Below are 12,237 nucleotides of genomic sequence, written 5' to 3' on the forward strand. Positions count from 1 at the left end.
GCATTGTGACGCCATCAAATCTGATATGCATTGTGACATCATTAGAACTCAGAACTCCAGACATCAAAGGTAATATTCAATTCCCTTTATGACATCATCAGGTCTATAAATACACCTCTGGCAGACTGTGAGGTCATTCCGTTCCAAACCTTGCAACTGGTGACACAGTAATACAAGAGGAGTTGGAAAGCGAGTCAATCTGCCCAAAGCACCAACAATCGCTTCTGGCAGCAGATTTTCAACAAGTTCTCAGGAACAAAAAAGGAAACCAAACACCAAGAGAAAGAAGCCCTACTGAGAGAAAAGGAAGCTCTACTCAAACAGGTGGAGGAGCTGAAGGCTGAGCTGCAAAGGGCCGAGGAACACGGCGTCTCTCAGGAGAAGAACCTCACAGAGCTCTCCAACAACCTGGGGTCAGAAACAAAAGAAAACAAAGAACTCTGGGACCAGATTGAATATTTGACTGTCGAGCTCCACAAAGAAAAGACCTCGGCAAAGGAGCAGGGGTATCTGTATCGCAACGAGAGAGCCACGTATTTGGAGCATCAGAGACTGAGGATCAAATTTGGCAGAGAACTAGAAGAAACCCAGAGCCAGCTGGCTGATGAGAGGAGACAGGTGAAGCTGCTGGTGAAGAAGCGAAATGAGGAAGGAGGTTAAAAACATCAAAGTTTTACATCGTGGCAACCAGAGATATGAAGCTGAAAGAACAAAGAGTCTTCAGCAGCAGCTGGAGACAGAAAGGAGGTCTCACTCTGAAACTTCATCAGAGAACCAGCAGGAGATCCAGAGACTGAAGGATGAACAGGATGCATTCAAGAGAGGAATGAAGCTGCAGATTCCACTCCTGCAAACAAGATGCCATAACCCTAACCCTGACCTTTGACCTCTGACCCCTAACCCTGACCTCTGAACCCTAACCTACCCTTACCCGAGAAAATAAATATGAACATCTTGATTTTATTTTGCCATTTTGTCTCATCACTCGTGACTGTACAAACCTGCAAACCAAACCAGTCAACATGCAGCTTACATTACTGAATGTTCACAAACACACACATTACTGTTCGCACAAAGTTAGACTTTTTTTTCTAAACACAGGTTATAAATAAAATATATAACATAATAATATATTATATATATATATAATATAAAGGAAATAAGGACCAACAAAGTGGCTAAAATATAGCCGGGCCACTTGTAAAACAATGTATATCTAGTTATGTAGAGTAAAGCTTATGTTTCCTTCTTCCCTCAGTGCTGTTGTATACCTCGCCGCTGTTGCCATGGTTACTAGCCTGCGAGCATGACAGCTTCCTCTCCGAGGAGCTCTGTGTCAAACTATAACGCAGCGGAGAGCGGGCGGAAGCTACCTGGAGGTTGTAGTAGTTCATATTAACTGAAAAATTCACCTTCTTGTCAACGTTACAAATGCAGCTGCACCTGAACGGCCTGTGAGCACACAGACAGAACACCAGCTGCTGCTCTGCTGAACGAGCTGCTCGCTGGCGCAAAGCTGCACAAATGTACCGCAGTGGGGTCACATTAAATCAGGCCCTCTGAGCTACTCTCCTGTGATTGGCTGAATGGGAGGGAGACACCTAATTGGCTACAGGTGTTTCCTTTTTGAACACAGTTAAACATGTGCTTGAATATATTTTAGTTTTAAAGGCCATTAAATGAGTTGTTATATGATGAAAAATATTTAATGACAAATTTGAAATAAGATTCTACAAAATGTTCTGTTCAACTTCTGCAAGCTGCTGTTAATAATCGATTAGAAGCCGACAGTAAATGAAGAGGAGTCGGACCTTCAGCAGGCTGACGTCATGAGGTACACGCTGTTTATTCATGGAGCTGAGGAGCCCAAGTTTAGCTGGGGAACATGAACCGAGCAGAACTATTAGAGGACATAATAATAATTACATAAAAAAATATATTCAAAAACAAAGTTCAAATTAATACACTTTAGTAATTACAATAAACTTTAACTTAAAGTATATTTGTCTAACAATATATTTCTACAAAGTAAAATTATTCTAAAGTGTGTTAAAAGTTGTTTTGTGAAAATTGGTGCAAGCGTGATTTTAGTGAACTTTTTATATATTTGCCAAGAGTACAATTTATTGTCATTATATTTGCAATATATTCTTGAAAAACTCAGTGTATTTGAAAGACCAAAAATTTCCTTAGTTAATGTTTAGTGCTTTGAACTTGATTTATTAGAATATTTTTGATGATTGTTTCAGCTGCTCTTGTAGCTATAAAATCATCCACATGATCATCTGTTTCCTCGTGGAAATGAAAGAAAACCAGTGAAGATGCTCTCATCTCTGGTCTTCATGCTTTAACTGGTGTGACAATGAGGAAACTCTTCAACTAACCCGACAACTTAGACTCAAACTCAAATAAAGCAGAGGGTTAAAAGCTGCCTTCTTCCCATGTGCTCTGTTCTTTAAGGTTTCTGTTACATTTCTTCACTGGAAATCTCATTTAATAAACCGAACACATCCTCATCTTCTTTTTACAAACTTAATGTATTGTTATTTTTTTAATTGAATCAAAGACACTTCTGCCGCCCACTTCTTCTCATTGGAGCTCTTTGAGGCTGCAGTCCAGTTGTGACATCACAGAACAGTCCAGTTGTGACATCACAGAACAGAACCCGGGTCAGAGACTCTTCAGAACCTCAGAACTGTCTCACTCACACAGGAGACGTTTGGACAGTTCACCACAACTTCTCCATATTCACACTGATATTTCCATCTTTCTCCCATATTTCTTTTAGGACACTTTTCAAATCAACATAGGCGCCACGTTGTCGTCGCTGCTTCCCTCTGGTCTCCGTGAAGCCTTCAGGTACGTCAGAAATCTCATCATCAGCTGCTGCAACACTAAACGCTTATCACAGCATTTTATGTAGTTTTTCTTAAAACAAGCTGAAAAACAAAGTGTGTTTTTACTAAAAATCATTCAAAGCAAAGCAGATATTTGTGTTTCCAACTCTTCCTACAGTTCAGCTCATTTATCTGCAGGAAGATTTCTGTCTGAAGTTACAAACATTTGTTGGTGATCTTCTTGAAACCAACTGATTGTTTTTGAAACAGCTTCAAATCTTTTCACCATCACAGTTTTTCACTTGTTTAAAGAAAATATTGTTTTCCTGATTTCATTATTGACAGAAATGAATTTATCTTCAGTCTAATTTCACAAACAAGTCAGACTAAACATCAGACTAAATGGTTTGAGTGTGTTGAATATACGACATCAGTGAAATATTATTACTGTTATCTTTTCACATCAACTTTACTGTCACAATCTGGTTTTAAATCAATAGTACTTTATATTTATTTATGTTTATATGTTCAAATGTCGAAACAACAGCTGAATAAATGAAGTGAAACACATATTATTATATTTAATATTATATATGTATATATATATATATATATATATACACACATATATATATATATATATATATTACATACAATATTGAGCTGTAAAGTGGAGTTCGAGGTAAAACGTAGAAACATGAAATAAATACTGGAGTGAAGTACTTCAAGTTGTACTTCAGTACAACGGAAGTACATCAGTTCCATCCGCCGTCCTCGTGTGTTTTTAGATCTTACAGAGGGAGAAGTTCATGATGCAAGTCTCCAGCTCAGCGGCCAAACCTTCCGCCATCTCTTTGTTGGACTGGTACGATCTGGATGAGGAGGTTCTGCTGGTCATGGAGAGACTCCTCCCCTCTGTGGACCTGTGTGAATACGTGGACAGCAACGGTCCCCTGGAGGAGGACATGGTGAAGGTACTGAAGCTCCTGCAGCACGTGTGGAACACGTCTTTTAGTAGCCGTCCGTTAAGTCATGTGACCTGATCAGAAGCTCCAGAACACTAAACGCTCCCTTTGGTCCGACCGTTTTGTCAGCTGCTGTTTCCGAGGTCAACAAATAGTTCTGATCTCAACTCATCTGGACCAGAAATCCTAAAACTGCTCAGAAAGCTGAACATCTGCAGCTTCATGAAGATGGAAATCTGAACATGTGTTGACATCGACAGCAGTCAGATCGTTGCTCTCTTTTAAAGTCTTTACAACAGGCTTCGTATTCAAACGTGGTACCAGCCTGGCTTTTGGTGCGTTTAGGTTCTCAATACATTGCAGGAAAATCCAGCATTCTACGAGAGTCCATCCCTAAGTTCAGAGACTGCTGCTCTGTGCACAGAGCAGGAAGATAAAACCCTGATGAGGAACTGGTACAAACTTCATCTCTTGATTATCAGTTCCTGAGTTCCACTTGTGTTTGTGAGCAGTGTTCTGGTGCATATGTGATGGTTTTCACACCTGAAACTTGATCAGAGAGCGAACATCAAAGTTTGTCAAACATTTCTGGGGAACAGAGAAAAGTCTCAGGTGAGGAGGAGTGGTGAGGAGCTACGATGGTGTTGTTGTGGGTTTTTATTGCGCTGTGAGCGGTGTGTTGTCATGTTGGAGAACCCTGTTACCATGGCGACACAGTTTGGGTCATTAGAAGTGAACATTTGTCCTCAGACGACTCAGAAGGTCCCAGCAGAGCTCTGTGGTTTCACTCCGACCCTCCTGGGATGAATTCACGGCACACAAACTAGACCCACCTGGTTCTCCTGACCTGATGCTCTTCTTTCAGTGTTGGATGGAAACGTTCTGCCTGCTGAAACCTGAATGTCTCAAAGAACACCTCTCAAGGATCGTTGCTTCATGGTCTCAGCCCTCCTGAAGCATCGGAAGAGTCTCTGTTGATGATTTCTGTTTGATAGTAAATGTGACGTCACATGACGTGACTGGTCATGTCCAGAGGGAACATAGATTTTTCAGAGGCTACTTTTGCTACTTTTTAATTCTGGCTGCCTCCTGTGAAAAACTATTCCAAAATGTGGGCGGCACAGTGGTGCAGTGGTTAGCATTGTCGCCTCACAGCAAAAAGGTTCCGGGTTCGAATCCGGTCCTGGGCCTTTCTGTGGGGAGTTTGCATGTTCTCCCTGTGCTTGCGTGGGTTCTCTCCGGGTTCTCTGGCTTCCTCCCATCATCCAAAAACATGCACCTCAGGTCAGGTTACCTGGCGCTGCGCTAGTGGCAGCCTGCTGCAGCAGCTCCCCCCTGAGAGCCCCCCTGCTGTAGTGAAGAAATTTCCCCTCGGGGATTAATAAAGTGAATAAAAAAATAAAAATAGTTCGGCAGGGTTCTGCTGTGGTTCCGTGGTGTAATGGTCGGCACTCTGGGCTCTGAAACCAGTGCTCTAAGTTCAAAGCTTGGTGAGACCTAAATTTGAATGCACCTACCAGTAAAAGCTGACGGCCACTAGTGTAGTGACGCCACTTCAGAATCAGAATCACTTTATTGGCCAGGTATGTTAACACATATAAGGAATTTGACTCCAGTTATAGCTTCGCTCTCAGTGTCCAAAAAAACAAGAGAGACAGACATATAAAACATAAATAGACATATTTACAGCATAGAAATGAATGAATATATACACACATACACCTAAACAATGATGCAATTGCGCCTAGTGCAAATGGTGCTGATGCGGTTGGGAAATACCTAGTCGGCTCCATTGGGAAATGGCAACAGCAGTGGTTCCATGGTGTAATGGTTAGCACTCTGGACTTTGACTCCAGCGATCAAATCTCAGTGGAACCTGGATTTAGGCAAGATTAAAGTACCTGTTATAGTAGCTTGGCACTAACTGAAAAGGAGGGTGTTTCTTTACATCTGTTCAAACTGGCTTTAGTTGTGGTTAATGCTGTTCTCATCAGAGTTTTAAGAACAAAGACCCTTCGATGGCCGGGAAGCAAATGCGGGTCATCTGCTTGTAAGGCAGCTGTGATCACCACCAAACCACCATCAATGCAAATTTGCTTCAAGAACTTGCCTGGAATGACAAAGGGCAAGGCAAAGGAGGGGAACCACATGAGGGAAGCACTTGAAACATGTGGTTACCCAAACTGGATGAGGACAAGGGACACTCATTTGAGGACAGTAATATACACATTACTTGCACATTTTTGCCAGGTGGGACCTGATTTTGAGAATCCTCACAATTCTCTGATTGTGAATATGGTTACATTTCATTACCAGTAGTGCAGTTTGAAGTCCAGCTGCCACCAAGATTTCAACTGGATTCCACTCTTTTGGATAAGAAACAACGAGGCATCGGACAGGGAGTTCCCTGCAGGTTTGAATCCCGTCAACTACAAGGCTTGTAAATTTTCACACAGTACTGTGGCTCTATATGGGGCAGGCGTTGGTGGTATAGTGGTGAGAATAGGTACTAGCCAAGCACTTGACCTGGGTTCAATTACCAGCCAATGCAAGAACTAAACCAAGGCCATACAATGATCCTCCTTTTGATCTGGGTCTTTTAGTCATGTGCAATCAAAGAATTTAAAAACTGCACTGAAACCTTTGAGACTTGGATCCAAGTAAGAATGTTCCACTGTGCGTCCTATATTGTATGTGGCAGCCCATGAAACGGGACAAAGACATGAGCTTCTCGTAGTTGTCAATGCACCCGGCTTTTTACTTTTCAACAAAGCTTTCATCCAACTTTTTTTGCACACAGTGATTCCCCCTTCATTTTACAGACAGATTAGATTAAATTCTGAATTTTGCCATCGAGTTAAGGCAGAGGAAATCTCTTGGTTGGATACCAGTGCATTGCAGTGCCAAAATATCATTCCCTGAACGGGACTTCAACGTTTATTATTTAAACGTCCACAGTTACTAAGCAACACACTCAACAGCTGTTCTCAATCTGACCGTTTACTTCTGGCGCTAAACCAAGAAAATGACCATCGTTCCCGCTCGGTTCAACAGGTCCCGACGCATCCCCAACGCTTAGCTAGCCCCGTCACATACATGTAGCTCCACAATCACAGATATCAACCCCGTAAAATAATATTCATCAACAATTTAATATTTATCTCCGACTGGTTATTGTTCTCTTCTCTCCTGATCGGTATCTTTAGCCCAACTAAACAACTGTTTACAACTGTCCTCCTTTGTAGCTCTGCAGCAACGGCTAACTGTTAGCAACGCATCCGTCACTCACCGGAGATTCTTCTCAGACTTTAAATAAACTTCTTCCTCCGGAGTCGGTCTGGTTAACGATCAAATAAATAAAGATCCTCAAAAGCAGTGAGCAGAATTCAACCAAATGAGATTCTTCAGTGGTGTAGATCATAACACTGCTGTTTCATTCATCTCCGGGGAGAAGGCTTGATCTCCCGACCTCTCTGGTAAACGTCAGTATTACATGTGAGTTAACCCTTTAGTTGCTGGTAAAACTAACATATATAAAATAATTATACCAAAAATGTATTATTAAACAACCTTATCAAAAACTCCAAACATATATAATAATAAACACACACCTCTCAAAGAGTGCTCTTCTATTCTTCAATGGTTTGCCCAGAGGCTGGCCCTGGTGGAGATGGTGCTGGCTGGAAAGGCAGCAATAGACAAAAGGGAAGAAAATATGTCATTAATCATCCTTGTTAAACTGCATAACACCTCCAAGTTCAAAATAAAAAACATTTTGAAGTCACACTCTCGCCAGGACTTGCACCTGGAATCTTCCACCCACAGGATGGCTGTGTTACTATTACACCACGAGAGTTGTTTTTGTTGTTGTTGTCTTTTTTTGAGGAGCAACACAAACGCATCAAAAAGAAACACAGCAGAAACAAATCACCGATCTGTCTGCTGTTAGTTTGAATCACCAAAAGAAAATCCCAAGTATTCAACTGGGTGATACTTCATCATTTATTTATGTGTACATTCTACTTCTAATATTTGAACACACAGTTTATACATACAATTTATTTATTTATACAAAAAAATTGAATTGAAAGAAATGATTGAATAGTGTGGTGAGAGTGAAATCCCACAATTATGCATGTTCAGCACATCAGAGTTAGGTTTTTTTGAATCACAACGACTCCCCCTGGTGGCCTCTCATCGAGTCCAGCAGGACTAAAAGAGCTGCTCTTAAATATCCTGTAGTTGAATGTTGATCTGAGATTACAGGGAGGTAATCTGATGATGTCACAGAATAGATTGAAGGAAGAGAATCTGATGATGTCACAGATGAGATTGAAGGAGGATAATCTGATGATGTCACAAATGAGATTGAAGGAGGAGAATCTGATGATGTCACAGAATATATTGAAGAAAGAGAATCTGGTGATGTCACAGTGGAGAATCTGGTGATGTGCCTGTCATGTTAATGAAACACAGGTGAACCCCCTTTAAAGTGAGGGAACATCATTCAAGAGCTCACAAAGTGCTGTTCAAGGTGTCATGCAGAAAGCCAGCCTGGGTGGAGCACAGTCGTGCTCATGAAAACACACACCTGCTGAAGCACACTGAGGTCAGCACTCAGTAATTCTGCTGCTGAAGCCATCAGGTGGTGCAGAGCAGCTCAGATACAGCCAGTTTAATGATGATACCACTTGATCTTCATGAGAAAATCATTGACTTGACCCTTCAAGTGTGAGAAACGCTTTCCCTGTTGATCCGTGGTGCTTTTTACCAGAAGCAGCATGGCATTTAGTCATTTTCAGCAACAATAAATGTGATTTTGAACACTAGTTAATATATTTGTTGTCCCATCCACAAGAATTCTTCTTCTATGCTTTCCAAAAAAACAAAAACAAACATAAGCACCAAAGTGGAGACGACTCCTCTGCTTTGGCTGTGTGCTTCCATATTTTGTGACGATGTTCTGATTTGTTTGACTTCCTTCTGTCCTGATGTACTTTTCATAATAATCCCAGGATATTTCCATGTTCCAGTAGCAGCTCAAACACCTGTCCTGCTGTGGACCGAACCCACATTAATGAATGAGTGCTTGAGTCCTCTAGATGTCATGATTTCCTGTCGACGGGGTGAGCGTGCTGCAGGAAAACTGCTGCACGCTCCTTTAATTCTAGTGGAAACCTGAACTGACTGCATTTTCAATCTGGTGCCATGTTTCAACCTTGTTTGGCTCTATGAATATTTTTATGCTTTTCACACTTTCACACTGGTGCAGTCCTGAAACATCCCAGAGTGGGCTAACCCCGCGTTCAACCTGGGTTTTGCTGGTCCTGCAGGATCAGCCTGCAGTTTGCAGGGTCATGCCCCTGAACGTGGACTCAACGTGGGGTTAGAGTGTGCCAGTGTGAAACGGGGGCTACAGTAAAGCTGCTGCCTTCTGATGCAGAGTCACCTAAGGTGGTGACCCTGATAACCACGACACCACAGAAAGACACAAGCTCCTGATTGGAGACATTGGAGACAAACTTAAAACTTGCTGAGATGGGTGTTGATCAATTAATTCCTTTGTTGTTCAACACTTCAACTTGATTGAGTGTTTTTGTATGTGTTCTAGTGAGTGTGTATGTAAGTGTGTATGGGGAGGTGTACGTGGTCGTGGTTGTGTGTGTTCTATGATGTCATAGTGAGTGTATATGTATATATCAAGTACTACTGGTGAGTTCACCATCTATATTTTTGTGCTAAATGCATTCATTAACAATCGTTTTGTTAAATTAAAGCACTCTTGTTACATTTTGTTAAATGAAAGGAAAACAATCTCCAGAGAAGCAGAAAACATGAAAGCCTGGAATTAAAACAAATTTTTTTTTCGATCACTGTATCTCCGCTTGGTCAGGAATTGTGTCATTTATGTTTGTTTTCGATATGATTACCTTTTAAATCCAATATTAATTTTAATTAATTTACCAATTATGTTCATTTTAAATATTTCAATAGGTTTTAATTCCCTAAATTGATGGTCTAACATAATGTGGTTAGGGTTAACGGGTTAGGAAGGAGGGTTAGGGTTAACGGGTTCGGAACCAGGGTTAGGGTTAACGGGTTAGGAACCAGGGTTAGGTTAGGGTCAGAGATCAGGGTTAATCATCTCTCGATATGCAAATGACACACTGCTTTACATTTCTGCTTGACTTGAAGATTTCAGTCATTTACAAAACAAGTCAGTGTTTCACAGTTAATAAAAGATAAACAGGGATATGAGTAACAGATCAAATCTTACTGCATATTTTTTAACATTACATCTCTGGCTGCGGATACAAGACTAATTTCTGGTTATGATTTCAATCTTAAAAATGTAATAAACTTTATTTTTCAGACATTATAAACTGTCAGTGGAACATACATTGAGTCAAGTATTTTATGTGACTAATGTTTTATTATTTGTTTTTCATTGTATGTTTGAGAGTGTTTACAGCTGTGAAAACAGCCAGTAAATACATAGAAGGCTGTAAAATACACAATAATTATGATCAGCAGCAACACTATGCATGATGCAGATTATGAAATAATACATATAGGTCAATGTTGTTCCTTGTTTATAAATAACACGATTCCGCGGTGCACGGTTGTTTATTAATAATCCTGTGGAAGACGTGGATATACAAAATCAATTCCACTAAACGGGCGGTCATTTGAAAAGAAGCCCGGGAACTCGGCCCCCAGAGGTCCAGCAGCTGCAACCAGCTCTCCTCCTTTCTCCCACTGCCGGCAGAGGAGCCACCAGCCCGCTCCCTCGGCTCCACCAGACCTCAGCCAAAGCAATTTGTTCAGTGGCGTTGGGTCCAATGAGCCTGAAGAAGACCCACTATTGGCCCAGATGTGGCCGTTTGACACACAACACAGTAGCTGCACGTTTAACGAGCCGATCTACGAATCGGACGGGATGGTGGTACGCTCCCGGAGAACACAAAACCGTCTTCCGAGCCGTACCGATCACAACCGCTGAACCCAAAGTGACCACCACGACGGCTGGAGCTACGGAACGTGGAGCCGGGTGTGGAGACCCCACCGGGGGAAGGACCGTGCAGCACCGCCCTCCCGTTGGTTGGGACCCCTGAACCCTTGTAGACAGCGGTGATGTTGGTCTTCCAGCTCAGTCTGTTGTCATGGAGACGCCAGGAACTCATAGTCCTCCTCCAGGTCCACATCCTCTCCCAGAACACTCAGCGGTTGTGGAGCCATCGGACAGACTGTGGTCCCGTGACACCGACACGACCCCAACTCCATGCTGCTTTTTGTCAGATATATATTGACATTGTGGACACTTATAAATTCCTGGGTGTTCACTTCAACAATAAACTGGACGGGTCAGACAACACGGATGTCCTCTTCAAGAAGGATTAAAGTTGACTCCATCTGCTGAGAAGACTGAGGTCCTTCGGAGTCTGCAGGACTCTGCTGAGGACGTTCTACGACTCTGTGGTGGCGTCGGCCATCTTGTATGCAGCGGTCTGCTGTAGCTGTGCACAGAGAGGGACAGGAGGCCAAAGGTCAGCTCTGTCCTGGACAGTCCCTCTGGACTCCATAGAGGAGGTGGCTGAAAGGAGGATGTTAGCCAAGCTGACATCAATCATGGACACTACCTCTCACCTCTTGCTGCACAATCAGTGCAGGAAAGAGCGCCACCTGTAGGTCGTTTGTTCTGATGGCTGTCAGACTGTACAACTCCACCCTATAATAATATCGTTGCACTGTTTATCTCATTTCATTTCATAGCACCGGACATTTTTTTTCATTCATCCCAAACTGTATTTATTTATTTGTTTTTTTTGTTTGTTTGTTTTTGTATATATAGTCTGTGTGTTTGTATTTATTCTAAAATAATATTTTTTTATTTATCTTATTTCTTATATCTATATTTTTTCGTATTGTGTGCATTTCTTTGCTAATTAAATTCTTACTATTAGGGAGAGAATCGGGCAGACCCTTCCTGCCACCGTCACTGATGTGATATTAAGCACAGCAGCCCTGGAAGCAACTGTAGGACCAGATGTAAACTTGGAAAGTTTCTCTCCTGTTGAGCTCTCTGAGTTAACTAGAATTATTTCTTCATCTGGATCCTCTAGCTGTCTGTTAGATCCCATCCCAACTAAACTTTTTAAGGAAGTCTTCCCTTTAATTAATACTTCCATATTAGATCAGATCAACCTATCTATTGCAACTGGCTATGTACTGCAGGCTTTTAAAGTGGCTGTAATTAAACCTTTACTTAAAAAGCTGACTATTGATCCAGTTGTTTTAGGAAACTACAGACCAATTTCCAACCTGACATTTATTTCTAAAATCCTTGACAAAGTTGTTGCAAATCAACTTTTTGATCATTTACAAAGGAATGATCTGTTTGAAGATTTTCAGTCAGGCTTTAGAGTTCATCATAG

The sequence above is a fragment of the Embiotoca jacksoni genome, unplaced genomic scaffold (assembly GCF_022577435.1).
Source record: "Embiotoca jacksoni isolate LCO1_2020_lvr unplaced genomic scaffold, fEmbJac1.0.p SCAF_151, whole genome shotgun sequence".
NCBI lineage: Eukaryota > Metazoa > Chordata > Actinopteri > Embiotocidae > Embiotoca > Embiotoca jacksoni.